The sequence below is a fragment of the Coenobita brevimanus genome, chromosome 5 (genome assembly GCF_032717465.1).
Source record: "Coenobita brevimanus isolate Jiangsu-jjx chromosome 5, ASM3271746v2, whole genome shotgun sequence".
In the NCBI taxonomy this organism is placed as follows: Eukaryota; Metazoa; Arthropoda; class Malacostraca; order Decapoda; family Coenobitidae; genus Coenobita; species Coenobita brevimanus.
This window is the reverse complement of record NC_136958.1, coordinates 39,144,583-39,157,082: the sequence shown is the minus strand read 5'-3', so window position 1 is coordinate 39,157,082 and position 12,500 is coordinate 39,144,583. Positions and strand designations below refer to the sequence as shown.

The window sequence follows — 12,500 nt, the reverse complement described above, 5'->3', positions numbered from 1 at the left end:
GCTTTGTGTGTGTGTGTGTGTGTGTGTGTGTGTGTGTGTGTGTGTGTGTGTGTGTGTGTGTGTGTGTGTGTGTGTGCGCGTGCGTGCGTGCGTGCGTGCGTGTGTGCGTGTGTGTGCGCGCGTGTGTGTGTGTGTGTGTGTGTGTGTGTGTGTGTGTGTGTGTGTGTGTGTGTGTGTGTGTGGCGTTAAGTATATGTGAAGGCAGGACTCGTTGTGATAATCATAATTGCACTATAACGAGGCAATAACCATTCCCTACATGTAATGACCTTTACAGACTGCTAAATTACCCTCATTAACCCTACCAAGCCAAGCCAAACGGGGATACCATAATCAGTTACTTCTGTCTGTCCATTTATATCTGTTTATTTATTAGGTAAAAACTGAATGATAGTGATGAAATGAGACAACAATATCCCCTGTACTCTAACCCAGCCTAAAATTGCCATCTCTCCATCTTGAGTACTGACATATAGCATGAAATTTACACTACAATATGATGCTAGTCGCGAAGATGTGGAGGAGGAGACCAAGGATGAGATGGAGGGATGGGGTGGAGAGATATAGGAGAGGAGGGGTGTGAGCTGACAGGAGGGCAGCGAAATGGCAGAGGACAGGGTGACATGGAGGCGATTTGTTTGTGGCCACCTCTTACGGCATTAAATCTGAGGATAGCATTTCATAGTGAAGTGGGAACGATACTAGTTAATTTTTATAGTGCGATGATGCAAGCGTTACAATATTCAGTACTCCTGTTACTTAACTTGGCCTAAAATTGCATCTCTCCATCTTGAATGCTGAGTTGGAATCCTAGGTTAACACGAATATGGTGCTAGGCACGAAGAAGTGCAGTGTAAAGGATGTAGAGCCGTAGCATTGTCTCATTCTGTCACTGATCTACGTGAAATAAGCTGCAGAAGGACGAAAATCTAGGCCAAGTTGAAGTGAAAGAACTGTAGCTGCCGATTTTAGTCCATTTTCGGGAGACCTCTGGCAATAAAGGGGTTAAAGATGAACACACACACACACACACACACACACACACACACACACACACACACACACACACACACACACACACACACACACACACACACACACACACACACACACACACACACACACACACAAGGGTTTATTGCGGCCATGACCTTGATGTAAAGTTAAGGTAATTTTCCAGCCAAGGTTAAACTCAGCAGACTATGGTAACTATAAATTTCTCCCCTTAACGACCACGCATACACTCTGTTGTGCTGGTTTCTCGTACATTTTCTTTACTCTCTCTCTCTCTCTCTCTCTCTCTCTCTCTCTCTCTTTCCACTTTTTAGCCCCAGAGTCATTAATTTCGTGGCCTCCCTCGCGCCCTCAGAGACAAACCAACGTTATATGAATCACTCCTTTTTTTTTTGCAGCTGCCTCAGTTCGACTTGCAGATTCAACTTCATCTATTGTTCCCTTTGTCCATCTATCGGGGCTTACAATTACTCTATGTCCATCTATCGACACTTGCAATGGCTTTCTATCCATCTATCGGGTGGTAGGTAGCGGCAGGCAACACCCACTCGCTTGATTGTAGTGCTGCCTGCCTCTTCCTTCGCCTTTACCATTCTTCTGTGTCTGCTCTCCTTTCATTCTGTTTTTACTAGCCTTCTTGTCACTTCTTATTACGGTACTCTTCTTTCCACTTCAGGTGATTCTACACTGAGTGACAAGAGAGAGAGAGAGAGAGAGAGAGAGAGAGAGAGAGAGAGAGAGAGAGAGAGAGAATAATGTACTCTGGATAAGGGAGGGAGAGAAAGTGAAAAATGAAGAAGGGGGAGGGAGATGAAAAATAAGAAATGAAAAAGTGATGGGATAGAGAAGACAGGAGGAAGTAGAAAAAATGGAAAGGGAGAGAGGAAGAGAGATTTAACAGAATAGGGGGAGAGAGAGAGAGAGAGAGAGAGAGAGAGAGAGACAGACAGACAGACAGACAGACACGCAGATCTACAGAAACAGAGACAGACAAGCAGACAGATAAAGACAGATTGTGTGTGTGTGTGTGTGTGTGTGTGTGTGTGTGTGTGTGTGTGTGTGTGTGTGTGTGTGTGTGTTTGTCAGACGGGCCGGCAGACAGACACAAGAGAAAGAGCCAGAGAGAGAGAAAACAATCAAATGCATACAACAAACATGAGTATGACAGTGAGAGGGAGGGAGGGAAGGAAATGGAGAGGGGAAGGGAAGGAGGGAGAGGGAGGAGGAGGAAAAAGTGAGGAGTGGGCGAGGGGAAGCTGGTGTGTGTGTGTGTGTGTGTGTGTGTGTGTAGGTCGCCGAGTCTTCTGTGGCAGTGTGGTGGGAGAACGAACTTACACACACACACACACACACACACACACACACACACACACACACACACACACACACACACACACACACAGACTTTTTCTTCTAAACACACAAACACTTTCTCTCAGTCTCCTCCAATACAAGTATATACTCATTCTTTCTCTACACATTCTCTCTCTCCCTCTCTCTCTCTCTCTACACATACAGTAGACTGCAGGTGGGAGTAGCGTAGTGTATGTGGTGTGTGTGTGTGTGTGTGTGTGTGTGTGTGTGTGTGTGTGTGTGTGTGAGAGAGAGAGAGAGAGAGAGAGAGAGAGAGAGAGAGAGAGAGAGAGAGAGAGAGAGAGAGGAGGGTAATTTTTCTTTGTATTGTGGTGTTCCTCTTGCTCATCCTCTTACTGTCTTGTTCCTCTTACAGCCTGTCAGTGTCTCTTGTTCCTCTTGCAGCCTCTTGTTCCTCTTACAGCCTCTTGTTCCTCTTACAGCCTCTTGTCCCTCATGTAGCCTCTTGTTCCTCTTGCAGCCTCTTGTCCCTCATGTAGCCTCTTGTTCCTCTTGCAGCCTCGCCGTACCGTTCTAGCTTCAGTTTCTCTTGTTTTTCTCTTCCTTTTTTTTCTTTACCTGGATGTATTTGTCTCGAGGGATTTTTTGAGGGTTAGTCACAGAGAGTGGCGGTCAATTGAATCCTTGCTCTTTGTTGCTTTTTATTGAGAGAGAGAGAGAGAGAGAGAGAGAGAGAGAGAGAGAGAGAGAGAGAGAATACACCAACATATTTATTGCTTTGTATATTGAGGTTCACCCTTCACTCCGATGACGCATTTTGCATCTCTCTCTCTCTCTCTCTCTCTCTCTCTCTCTCTCTCTCTCTCTCGTGTTGAGGGGGCGGCTCAGTCAGCGTTATCAGTGTCTTGCTTGAGTTATTTATTAGTTCCCATTGCCACACACACACACGCCCATACCAGCAGACTGAGCCGTTCTAGTGGAGCGTTATTTTCGGACTAGGTTACCGTATATGATATGTGATCGGTGGAAGAAACTAAAATATGACCACACACACACACACACACACACACACACACACACACACACACACACACACACACACACACACACACACACACACACACACACACACACACACACACACACACACACACACACCATAACTTGACCCAGGAATCTGTTTTACCGCCATCTGTGCTCAGAGTTACGGGAGTGGATGCGCGCAGAAGCCGTCAAGAGAATATACACGCTCTCATCATTTTGTCCTTGTGTTTTAAAATTAAATCTGTAGTTTTTTTTTTTTAAGTTTTACAGATTTTATAAACACTGTACGGTGAAAAAAAAATAAAACGAGCTCTATTGAATTAATCTCTGATATGGCCATTTCGAGAAGTTTTTAAAATCAGGGTAACTATTCCGGTATTCAAAATTCACTGGCGTCTGTAACCATAGCAACACGTCACATCTCCGCCCAGTGTTTGCGAGTGGGGGGCTATAATCTGCGTAAGTAGGTCTAATCTTGGAAGAAGTCTTAAGGTGGAATTTTCAAAGGTGTTTACGATAGAGACCTTGTCGTATCTTAATATTAGTTTTTTTTTTCTTTTCTTTTTTTTACCGTACAGCCACAAACAAAAATACGTTCACGTTTACTTTGCTCTGTCTGTGGTTGGATTTATACATGCTTGAAGGACGTGCAGTGGATATACATATTATTGCCATACTCTGCTAACTCATGTTCAAGAGTTCGTGACCCCGGTGATGAAAGACAGGAAAAGGTAACAAACTTTTGCATCAAACTGTACCTCTCGTAGTTAAGGGGTTAACACCGTCAGCTGGCAGTTCAGGGTCCCTAAAGATCGTGGATGTGAGCGTGGTATTGAAAGGGAAATCAATTTGAACTTTGGCCGAAGGGAGCGAGTTGAAAAAAGCCATCCAGTAACATTGGAGTCTCTTGTTAAAGTGGAATGTCGGCATCAGTTCTCGAGGGGAGAGAGAGAGAGAGAGAGAGAGAGAGAGAGAGAGAGAGAGAGAGAGAGAGAGGCATGGAGGGTAGTGGTTTCAGATGCTGGTGGGAAAGGAGAGATAAGAGAAACAAGCCAACAAAGGCACCAGCGCGGCCTGACAACTGCACTCCTTAATCCTGTCACTTGCACACACACGCACGCACTCCCCGACACACACACACACACACACACACACACACACACACACACACACACACACACACACACACACACACACACACACACACACACACACAGAGGCAATTACGTACGTGCCACACACATTCATCTGTCCACAACGTTTCAGATCCTAACATTAATCCATGACACACACACACACACACACACACACACACACACACACACACACACACACACACACACACACACACACACACACACACACACATGCAGCACAACAACACTTAGAGAAATTGCCCTGTGCCACTCTCAAAATTTGTCTGAGGTCAGGACTTCAGAGAGAGAGAGAGAGAGAGGGGGGGGACGAATGGAGACAGTGAATGAAGAGAGAGAGAGGGAGTGACTGAAGAGAGAGGGGAGGTGAGAGGGAAAAGAGAGGAATGGAGAAGGATGCTCTCTCATTCATCACCTTGTATCAAAGCTGCCCTCACCAACACCACACTCCTCTCTCTCTCTCTCTCTCTCTCTCTCTCTCTCTCTCTCTCTCTCTCTCTCTCTTCCCCCCCACCTGATGGCCGTATAAACCAATTCATCCTCACTCTTCCCTTTTCAATTCCATCGCTATCATTCTTCACACGCCATCCATTTTCTCACAACTATTCAATTTGCTCGTGTGTGTGTGTGTGTGTGTGTGTGTGTGTGTGTGTGTGTGTGTGTGTGTGCGCGTGTGTGTGTGTGCGCGTGCGTGTAGACTTTACCACCCGTTCCGTGAAGCCCGCAGTCCTCCCACGTATCATGTCACCACTTCAGCGCTAACACCCACCGTCCATATTGAATACACACGAGAGAGAACCTGACTGAGTGAAGAGAAGCATTTTGTATGGACCAGCCGGGATAAGTCGCTAGATGGAAGGGGTTAAGGTACTAATTCCTACATTCATGCTGCTTTTTTTTTTTTTTTTTTTTTTTTTTATTGGTCTGTGAATGAGGAAGAAGGAAGACTAAAAATATAATGTGAAGGGAATGGAGAGAGAGAGAGAGAGAGAGAAATAGAACAGAAAATGAAATGAAAAACAGAAAACGGAAGGAACTGAAGGAAAATTGAGAGTCTTGGAAGAAGGTAAAGGAAGGAAGAGGGAGGGTGGAAAAAATGATGGAGAGGATGAGGAAGGGAAGAAAGGAGGAAGTGAGGTAGAAAGACAGGGAGAGAGAGAGAGAGAGAGAGAGAGAGAGAGAGAGGAACATAAAAATAGGACAGCAAATGAACAGAAGAACAGAAAGCCATATAGACAAAAGCAAAAGGGAACGACGAATTGATGAACTGAGGTGGATGAAATGTGAAAAAATGAAGAGAGACACAAAAATAATAGTTCCCAGAGAGCAGAGCAACACCACATCTTTAATATGACCTTGACCTTGACCCTGGTTCAATCGGCACAAAAATCTAATCACCCCTTCCCCTTCCTCCAAGCAGTGTGTGTGCCAAGTATGATCAAAATCGAATTGGGCATTTTTGAGATATTTTGGTTACCTACCTACCTACCTACCTACCTACCTACCTACCTTCCTACCTACCTACCTACCTACCTTCCTACCTACCTACCTACCTACCTACCTACCTACCTACCTACCTACCTACCTACCTACCTACCTACCTTCCTACCTACCTACCTTCCTACCTACCTACCTACCTACCTACCTACCTACCTACCTTCCTACCTACCTACCTACCTTCCTGCCTACCTTTCTGCCTACCTACATACATACACTTACATTCATACATACATACATACATAAATACACACACATACATACATACATACATACATGCATATTTCTACATACATACATAGAAACTATTCGATCATAATAGCGACTCATCCCTGGACGGCGCAGTCTGCTGGTGTGGGCGGAGGTGTGGCAGTGGAAGAATGAACTTAATAAATGATGTAGGGATTAATAACCCTGACTTAGCCGTCCTCGAAACACACAAGAAACCATCGGAGTAAGGAGGCTCCCTAGCACTTCTTCCTTAGCGATTTATTTTTTGGATGTGGCTGGCTAAAATCCGTTTGTACGTTGTTTATGCAGAGAACGGCAATGCTAGAAAGATTTATATAACACAAAACAGGACGGTTAGGTGTAATAAGCATAATAAATCGCTTAGGAAAAGGTGTCAGGGCGCTTCCTTAATCGAAAACAATACAAGCCCCCCCCCCCAAAAAAAAAGACATTTCTAGAAAGATTTATATAACACAGAACAGGACGGTTAGGTGTAATTAGCATGATAAATCGCTTAGGAAAAGGTGTTAGGGAGCTTCCTTAATCGACAAGAATAACCCCACCCCATCCCCCCAAAAAGACGATGCTAGAAAGATTTATATAACACAAAATAGGACGGTTAGGTGTAATTAGCATGATAAATCGCTTAGGAAAAGGTGTTAGGGAGCTTCCTTTACCGACAAGAACGTGAGCCGAAGAAACACAAGACTTTAAGGGTAAGTAAAGAGGCAAGAGGAAAGAGGAGACGGGTGGAAACAGTGAGGTGGAGGCGAGGTGAGGATGTGGAGAGCTGTGAGAGGAAGAGGCAATCGCGATAAGAGGAGGAGGAGGAGGAGAGATAAGGAAGAAGGAGAATGAAGAAGAAAACAAGGAAGAGAGGCAGGGTAGAGGCGGAAAACAATGATTTGGTGTGGAGGAGGAGGAGAAGGAAAGGGAGGAGGAGGAGGAGGAGAGATAAGGAAGAAGGAGAATGAAGAACAAAACAAGAGAGAGGTAGGATAGAGGGGGAAGACAATGATTTTTTGAGGATTACACACGATTACACAGGAAAGCAAACAGCAACGGACCTTATGGTCCTTTCGAGGCTGCTTGTTAGAGAAAACTATGACTACAAGATCCAACTCTACATGCTGAAGGATAAGGATAGTAAAGCAAGAAGGCTCCCCCCACCACCAAACCCTCCAGGAAAAAGTGAGAAAAACTACCATGCAGCATGGAAAAACTGACATGGAAATTTTATAGGAAACACTGGAAAGGAAAAGTCACATTCTATAATACTTTATCTGTAAGCTACCCGATAGAGTAACCTGAAAGAGAAAGTAAACAAATAAAATGATAGTTACGACATGACATTATAAACCGGTACATTGAGTTAATGGGAAGTCTGTGGACATAATGTGGAAGCTACACACTGCACAGAGTGGATGTTTAGGGGTGGTGCGGCAGCCTTGCCTGGCGCTTTTAAGGTAGGCAGCAGTCAATCAGGCCCTAGCTCCGTTTGCTCCACTGAGACAAGGAACTCTCCCATGTGGGACAAGTACACAAGTTTCATCCTGAAGCAGACCCCTGGTACATTAAAAAAATCCCGATGGTGGTCACTTGACTAACAGGGACCCTTAGTGATCCACAGCCCATCACAGGTCGAAAGTAAGAGTAGTGACCGTTAACTCCGGATTATCTGTGCAGATCCTAATCTGTGCTTATATTGCTTTCTTTGCATTGGGGAGATTGAAAAATACATAAGATGGGTGTCTTAGATAAAAGGGGACTGCACAGTGCACAGTGTGGATGTGCAGTGCACAGAGTGGATGTTTAGGGGTCTTCCCTGGCACTTTTTAGGTAGGCAGCAGTCAATCAGGCAATAGCTCCGTTCACTCCACTGAGACAAGGAACTCTCCCATGTGGGACAGTACACAAGTTTCATCCTGAAGCAGTGACCCCTGGTACATTAAAAAAATCCCGATGGTGGTCACTTGACTAACAGGGACCCTCAGTGATCCACATCCCATCACAGGTCGAAAGTAAAAGTAGTGACCGTTAACTCAGGGTTATCTGTGCAGTTCCTAATCTGTGCTTGCTGTATATTACCTCATTTGCTTTGGGTAAATCGAAAAACGTATAATGACGTGACGTGACGCTATGTTAAGTTTACGGGGTGTCCTGTAGACACGAGGGGACTGCACAGTGTGGATGTTTAGGGGTGGTGCGGCAGCCTTGCCTGGCGCTTTTAAGGTAGGCAGCAGTCAATCAGGCCCTAGCTCCGTTCACTCCACTGAGACAGGGAACTCTCCCATATGGGACAAGTACACAAGTTTCATCCTGAAGCAGTGACCCCTGGTACATTAAAAAAAATCCCGATGGTGGTCACTTGACTAACATGGACCCTAAGTGATCCACAGCCCATCACAGGTCGAAAGTAAGAGTAGTGACCGTTAACTCAGGGCTATCTGTGCAGATCCTAATCTGTGCTTATATTGCTTTGTTTGCACTGAATAAATTGAAAATGTATAATATCATGACGCAACACTATGTACGGGTACATTGTTTACGGAGTGTCTTGTAGACAAAAGGGGCATGAACTTACATGTACCGTAGCTATAAAAGCAAGTTATTCGGACAGAAAAAGAGTCAGCTGAGGATTCTCGTGCAAATACTTGTCTAATTTGTTTTTGAATGTCTCAATTGAGATACTGTTCATGGTAACTGAGGGTAATCTGTTCCAGATATTTACAACTCTGTTAAAGAAGAAGTATTTTGCTTCGTGGCATTGGAATCGCTTTCCCATGATTTTGCAGCCATTACTTCTGGTTTGCCTCGACCGGTCTATATCAAAATATTTATTCATGTCTAAGCTGTCATATCCCTTCATGATTTTGAAAACTTCAATAAGGTCCCCTCTTAACCTGCGCTTCGTTAGGTTAAATAATTTAAGTTCTTCAAGGCGTTCCTCATATGGTTTGTTTCTAAGTCGTGGTATCATTTTTGTGATTCTTCGCTGAATTTTCTCTAATTTTTCAATGTCCTTTCTGTAGTACAGAGACCAGAATTGCACACAATACTCAAGATGGGGGCACACTAGCGAGTTGTACAAGGCAAGTATGACTTTTTCCGATTTAAACTCGAAAGTTCTTCCAATAAAACCCACTAACTTGTGTGCAATTTTAACCGCATCGGTACACTGCTTGCTTGGTTTTAGGTCATTTGATATTATCACACCAAGATCCTTTTCACTGTCTGTACTTGATAACTGAATATTGTTCATTTTGTATTTTGCATGGACATTGTTACTTCCAATATGAAGTACTTTACATTTTTCTGTGTTGAATTTCATTTGCCATTTTTCTGCCCAGCTTGCTAAAGTATTAAGGTCATTTTGTAACTGCTGCCACTGTAATTTTGAAGTGACTTTACTGGTTATTTTAGTATCATCTGCAAATTTGGATACTTTACAATTTAGACCCTCATCAATATCATTTATATAGATAATAAAAAGTAACGGTCCAAGTACTGAGCCTTGGGGAACGCCGCTGATCACATTACGCCATTTGGATTCCTTTCCGTCTATCACAACTCGCTGTTTTCGGTCTGAAAGCCAGTCTTGTAACCATTTTTGCGTATTTCCTTTTATTCCATGTGCTTCTATTTTTCTCATGAGACGCTTGTGAGGGACAGTGTCAAATGCTTTCTGAAAGTCGAGGTAAATTATATATACTGCTCTTGAGTCATCGTATGATTTGTAAACATCATGGAAGAAGTCCAGTAAGTTAGTTAAGCATGAACGACGATGTCTGAATCCATGTTGCGAGTCTTTAATTATATTATTTTCTTCTAGATAATTAACTATTTTATCTCATGATTTTTCTTGCACACTACTGATGTTAAGCTGATTGGTCTGTAATTTCGTGGGTGCGACTCATTTCCTTTTTTGAAAATTGGTGTTACATTTGCTAGTTTCCATTCGCGTGGAACTTTCCCAGTACTTAATGATTTATTGAATAAGACAGAGAGTGGCAGCAGTAACTCATGTTTTGCTTCTTTGAGAATTCTTGGTGATATTTTATCGGGGCCAGGGGTTTTGTTTATGTCCGTACTATTTATGGCTGAAAGGATATAGTTATTATGGATAGCATAGTTACTAAGGACTGTGCTATTTGCTTGGTTTGTGGGTAACAGTAGGTTTCTGGTGGTGGTTTCTACTGTAAAAACAGACGGAAAGTAATCGTTAAGAATGTTTGCCATTTCTACCTCATTTTCAGTGTGTTTGCCATTGTTTGTTTCTAGAGGACCTATTGATGTAGTCATAACCTTTTTCTTTCTAATGTAACTGTAAAATTCTTTAGGATTTGATTTGCACGTATTAGCAATGTGGATCTCCAGTGCTCTTTTGCTTTGTTTAATAAGTCTTTTCGATATGCGGCGTATATTATCGTACTGTAATTTATCATCATTATTTTGTGTAGCTTTATATTTATGGTATGCCTGTTTTTTGGTTATTAAGTCACTTTTTATTTCACTGGACCGTCACTTTGGTTTACTATTTCCAGCTGTACGTCTGTTACATAGTGGCACACATGACTTTACCACTTCATTAAATTTTTTGGTGAATATTTCCCATGCTTGGTTTATGTCATCGGTTTCAGACATTTGATTCCAATCTGCAGTTGCAAGTAGCGCTCTGAGCCTGCTGAAATTAGCTCTACGATAATCTGGGACCTTTTCTTTGCTCTCCGTTTCTTTTACCTTTTCAGTAGTAATATTAAACTGTATAGTTCGATGATCACTGGAACTAAACTCAGGTCCTATTTCAACGTTGTTGACTAGGTTATCATTTGTAGTCAAGATGATGTCTAGGATATTGTTTCCTCTCGTTGGGTATTCTACGTGTTGGGAAAGGGCGCTTTCTTGAAGATTCGTATAAAGCTCTTGTCCTGAGTGTGCCGTCAGTGGTTCACCCCACTTTGTTACCGGTAGGTTAAAGTCTCCAAAAATTACGCTATCCTCTTGACAACAAATTTCCGCAATTTGATCATAAAGTTTTTCATCTGTCTCAGTTGACTGTGCTGGAGGACGATAGATGAGAAATATATTTATTTTGTGTGAATTAATACTTAGCTGAACATAACTGGCATCTATGCTGGTAATACTGGGTTTGGATAGCACAAGGGGATGGAGACTAGTTTTCACATATAGTAAAACACCGCCAACAGCTCGATGTGGTCGCTCACAGCTGAAAATATTGTACCCTGTTAATGAGTATTCCGCTAGAAAGTCACGGTCAGATGTGTTAATCCAGGACTCTGTGATGCCAATGATGTCATAATTTTCTAGGTAAATTAGAGATTCTAAATCCTCGAACTTGTTACGTAGACTACGTGCGTTAACATAGCAGACTCTAATTCCTTTCCAAACAGTTGGTGATCTGACTTTGTGGGTATTTACGTTAAGGTTACTGTTCCTGGACGTGCCGCGTTTTTTGATCTGAAGAGGGCGACTTTATCGTGTAAAAGTCTACCTAGCCGTGCCGCTCCTACTGAGTTCAAATGGAGACCCTCTTTCTGGAACAGAGTATGTAGGAGGAGGAGGAGGAGAATGAGATAGATTAGGAAGGAAGGTTGAAATTTAGGAGGAATGAGAGGATGAGGAGGGAGGGAAAGGAAGATAAAAGAATGGAATAAGAAAAAAAGAATTTAGACAGGATATTACCTACTCAGGTGTGCAGATCCCCCCTCGTACTGAAGGGGTTAATGAAGTCTGTAATTAACCCCACCTGGCTCTATTAATCCCCCTAAAGCTGAGTAAAATCGTCTGGTAGGTAGCAGTAGGGAAAAAATCTCTCTCTCTCTCTCTCTCTCTCTCTCTCTCTCTCTTTCATATCCACATTTTAAGGCTGTAAGCTGTCTGGGCGATTCCGCAGCACATTTCAACGAGCAATGCATTCTGCGCAAATTTAATCCAAAATTGTCGATAATAAATTGATATAAATAGCATAAAAATAATGTTAATAAATTTGTGCAAGTCCACTCTCACTCGTTTTTGCGTTTTTTAACTGTGTGTGTGTGTGTGTGTGTGTGTGTGTGTGTGTGTGTGTGTGTGATTCGTCCAATTTCACACACACACACACACACACACACACACACACACACACACACACACACACACACACACACACACACACACACACACACACACACACACACACACACACACACAAAACCACCCATCACAGGAGCACATAGACGCGTCAGG

At 43.1% G+C, this 12,500-nt stretch overlaps 1 protein-coding gene across 1 annotated transcript in view; it reads right to left on the bottom strand.

Annotated features, from left to right (window-relative positions):
* Positions 1-12,500, bottom strand: part of LOC145398888 (protein turtle homolog A-like) — a 114,219-nt gene that overhangs the window by 84,792 nt on the left and 16,927 nt on the right. The window lies entirely within an intron of this gene.